The sequence below is a fragment of the Drosophila sechellia genome, chromosome 3L, assembly GCF_004382195.2.
Source record: "Drosophila sechellia strain sech25 chromosome 3L, ASM438219v1, whole genome shotgun sequence".
NCBI lineage: Eukaryota > Metazoa > Arthropoda > Insecta > Diptera > Drosophilidae > Drosophila > Drosophila sechellia.
Window position 1 is genome coordinate 20,414,906 of NC_045951.1, and position 4,792 is coordinate 20,419,697.

Genomic DNA, 4,792 nt, shown 5'->3' on the forward strand with positions numbered 1-4,792 from the left:
AATACCCATTAAATTTGGCGAGGATACCCGGACACAAAACTTATGTACTTAAAAAAAATGTATAACTTTGTATGAAATAGCAACTGTGCTTAAATTTTAAATTAAAGTGTTACATGAAATGTTGACCATCGGTTTTGGAAGCTTCCCGTATCTAAGTCATCATGCTTACTTATCTTCAAACTCACATGGGTGCTTCGTAGTTGAAATAAACATTTATTCCAAGTGCATGACACCAGGTCCATTGGCTCACCTCCGAATTTGGAGTATGGAGTAGACCCCCATACAAGACTCTCCCATTTGGCACTCTTTTTCGTTGTTTTCGCACATGTTTGCATTATGGTTCATAATTATAGGCGCTGTTCGTGTGCCAGTGGTCGGCGGAGTGTGAGCCTGTGTGTTTGAATGTCAGAAGTTATGGCTTCCGAAGTGGGCGTGTGCCACAGCCCCTTCGGATTCTGTGGGAGAACGTACCAGAATGAGTTAGCAATAATCGCCGCTGGCCACACCAACGCCAACGCCCACGGGGCGAAGAATTCTTCACCTCTTCAGAACGAGATGGATGACGAGATAGTCCACCTTTCTACCCGCGACTGAAACTTAACAACTTTAAGTACTCTGGCGGCCTTTGTTTTTGTGATTTCCAGTGAAACATGAAAACGGCAAATGAACTACGACGAATGGTCGGGAATGACTAACTACTCAGGGCCACTTCAGATGGGCCAAAAGCAGCTGATAAGACGAACAAGGGGTACAAAGAGCATAAAACCCGACGACCCAAAAAACACTTCTAAAGGAGACTTGGTACGGTAAGGTCTCCATTGCGAGACCGTCATATTTAATAGCTTAAAATTAAGCAGCTTTGGTTAGTCGCCTCTTAATATGAATATGAAATTAATTTCTATAACTTAACTGTTAACAGTGAGAAGCGCATAGAAGAGCACTATTACGTCCAAGCTATCAGTTTTCACTGTTACCATAAGAATATGTATGAATTTTACTTGTTTAATTTTAGCATTAAATTTAAGTATATATATTTTTACTGTACTTTATAGAATTAAGAAGAAGAATGTGATCTTACCTCACCTTCCCTTCTCCATTCACTTTTTCAGAGTTTCTTCTGCTTTTTAGCCACTCAGAATGATGTTAATTTCGACAGAGCAAACAATTGAAATGAGACAAAACACAACCTGGCGCTGAAAGGTGTACCCAATAGTCCCTTCTCACCCCCGCACTCTGTAAACCTCTCTCTCACTCCTACGGCTACGGTTGGGCTTGTTTCAAGTGCGTGCCAGAGAGACAAGAGGCAACGCCTGATTAATTTGAACTGATAAGGCCGTCATTTGCTTTTGTGGCTGATGTGTGCGCTGAAGAAACGTTGCGCAGGCGCAAAACATTTTCCAGGTCATAGGACCGACAACAGAAAATTCCCTTTATCTTTATCGCATTTTGAGTGAAACATGAGCAATGGTAACAATAACCCATTGTTGTTGTTTACCGCCGGCCACGTTCGAAAACAATTACCCCACAAAGCAAACGGAGAGCGAATGAAAGGAGGATAGGGCCGATAAGCATCAAGAAAAGGTTTTAACGCATCGTCAACAACGCCACCAGCAGCCAAAACGCCCAGCGGCGACTTTTGACGACTGGCAAGCGGCAACATCGAGCCGCTTGTCCGCAGTCCGTTGCGAATTCGGCGTAAACTCGCTGACGGAATCCGCAGGGCTCGGTGATCGAAGATTCCTCCGATGCGCCCTAATAAAGTTGTTCAGCCATGTGTTGCTGTTGCATTTGATTTTGCTTTTGGTTTTTGCTCTTCCTGCTTGCAACTTCTGCTGACCGTTAAGTATGTTTGGCAAACGCTAATAGCCTGCAGCTGTGCCTTGCAACTATCTGTTGGCTATCTGAGATCGGAGAAGCAGGCCTCCCCTCCCCCAGCATCGGGTGGAAAGCGCCTGGAAAAGAACCGCCCGACTGTACATAATTTAGCCAAGTTGGGGCCATAAACTGCAGCGGCAGCTTTAAATTATGAGCGGGTTGGCAGCAGCAACTGCAGTTCATTTCGCTGCCTCACATTTCCAATTATAGACAGGGAAGCATATTTCACTTGCTGACTTGGATATGAGAATTGAAAATACCCATTAACGCACAATGCGATTACTTTAAGAATAGAAAGACATTTTTAACCGAAACCTATCTATTAACAGTGAGAAGCGCAGAGGAGGGATCTATTATTGTTAACACAAATTTAAATGCTTACATGGATCTTTTACTGTTATCTTACTTATCTTATGACTTCAAAATGAGGTTTCAAAGAAAGTAATCTTCGATTTTATTTTTAACGTAATCACAACGAAACCAATTATACCCCTGGACTACAGGGTATGGCTTGCTCTGGCACTCACCCCGGACTGGCAGTTGATCTACTCCGTTGCCCGTTTCACCTGTTGCTGATGCCAAACTGCTGGCGATGCTTGTGATGGTGCTGGAATAGCGAACCCCATTCCGCATCCACGCCCCGATCGCTGGCATGTACAACATAAATTCAGGGGCTGACACACTTGGGTTCCGAAGGCGAGCTGGAGCTCCGTCTCCATCTAAATCTCTCCGGGAGCTCCTGCTGCTGCACTAATTTATAGTTTGCGGACTAGGCTGAGTGACTGACAGGCAGGCAGGCTGAAAGAGTGGCAGTCCAGAAGGACGCTGCGACAGACGGACAAATTATTTGCTTGCCTTCGCGGCCAAAAAAGGTTTGCTACCGGTTCCATAAGAGCTCGCAGAGATTCGATTCAGAGCTCCGAAGTGGCTGCAAAGCTAAGGCATTTCGCTGGCAGGCCAAAATTGAATGCAAACCCGGAGGTTGACAGGGCTTGCCATCGATAACAATCGTTCAGATACACTGGGCACGCAGTGAGGCCTGCGCATCTACGAGATACTTTGCGTTCCTTATCGCCGATCAGCTTGTTTCGGGCATTTTCTCGTGTAATTTTCGCCTCGTCGCCAGCTCTGCATACAAATGAGTCCGGAAAAAGCCCTTAAAAATACAAAGCTTGTTGGTAGAGCACTTGTTGTTTGAGCATCGAATCCTTTGCCCAAATACCAGCCAAAGATTCAATTAAAATTATGATTTTGCATAAATCGAGAGCATGGGAACAGATTCGGGGACTCTCCGCCACAACTTGTATCTAATGAATCACTTGGCCGCAGCTAACCGCAAATTAAATAGTCTTGAACAAAAGAAACCCATCCGCTGTTAACGCGGTTTCGTGGGCGGCGCCAAGTCGAAACGAAAAATACTGGGCAGCCTTTTGTTATTGCCACTGGATTTTCGGTTACGACTCTATCTTTCATTTGCGCTTAGTTATGATGAATGTGATGTGATGAAAATCCCAAAAATTAATAAAAAGATAAAAACGATCCGAAAAAATGCGTGTGCCACAAACTAAAAGTGGAAGCTGGAGACCTCGGGCTCTAAGAGTTTCCAGACTGAAGTTCATTAAATTCTGAGATCCGTAAAATATGCAAAGGCGTGCCCGAGCAAAGCAGATTATCTGAGGGCAAATGCTGCAAACTGACTTTTAATATATGATAATTAATTCATTATCGATGCTACGACTCCAGACGACGGGCAGCCCGACAGCGCTGACAAGGATTTCACTTGCAATTAAAACGAACAAGGCACAAAAGCTTCAGTACCGGCCCCAGCTCCTTGTTCTCCTGGCAGACAGAAAGGCAGACGGCAGCTTTCATTCATTAAAGCGCGCCCCAAACTGAGCCCCGACATGGACTAAAAACTGATTATCTGCATATAAGCCAACTAAAAACTGGATACAGCCACTGGGCCACTCTGTCCGCATCAGCATCGAAAAGGCAAAAAATAATTGCCCAGAACTGTTTAACATATCACGAGAGCCGGGACTCGTCGAGTGAGTCTTTTGTAAAAATTCGCAACATGTCATTGGACCCGAGATTCCGTATCGTGAGGATTGGAGGTTCGGGCACCCTCAACTCAACTCAGTCGGCGGACGGAGAGCATTGTCTCTGCCTCAGGACATGGACATGGACATCGTCGGGCATCGACGTGGACATGTCAATGTCTATCTTTCTGCCGCTGGCTCACTCGCTGTCCTGTCTGCGAGCCGAGTACCGCACCGTCTCTGATCCATATCGACCGAAAGTTAACGCTTTAGCGGATTAAACATGGCTTTTAGCGTTAATTAACAACGAATTTTCGCAAAAATGCAAACTGCGCTCAGCAACAGGAAGCTGCGCGAACAACAAGTAGACAGAATGTTCGTTGACACGAAACTGATAAGCCGGCCGACCGCAGCAACATCGATGGGCTAACAAGTCGAAAACATCGAGGTTCAAGGACCCGTGGGGGAGATTTGCATTCCAAATTTTAGTCTGCCATGCAATGCATTTTTTCGAATTTTAAATGCCAACATTATTCATGTGCAGGGGACTTAAGAACCATTATAAGCCAATATGCCAGGGTATTTATCGTTTGATTGAGCCAGCTTAAGAGCTTTAAATGTTCGGAAATATAGTCATTCACTGGAATTTTTAATCAGAGTTAGCCACTCTTAGAACCATTTTACTGTAAACTTATTTTACTTTAAAAAACTATCAACTAAAAGGAATGTTAACATTTATTGATATTGGTTCCTTCCCAATAACATTGAGAAGCGCAGAGAGGGGTGCTGCTAATCTAATATTATTAATTAACTGCCAACAGAGTTCTTTATGAGTTCTCTTTGTCACATTTGTGAAACAAATCAATCTTCGACACAAA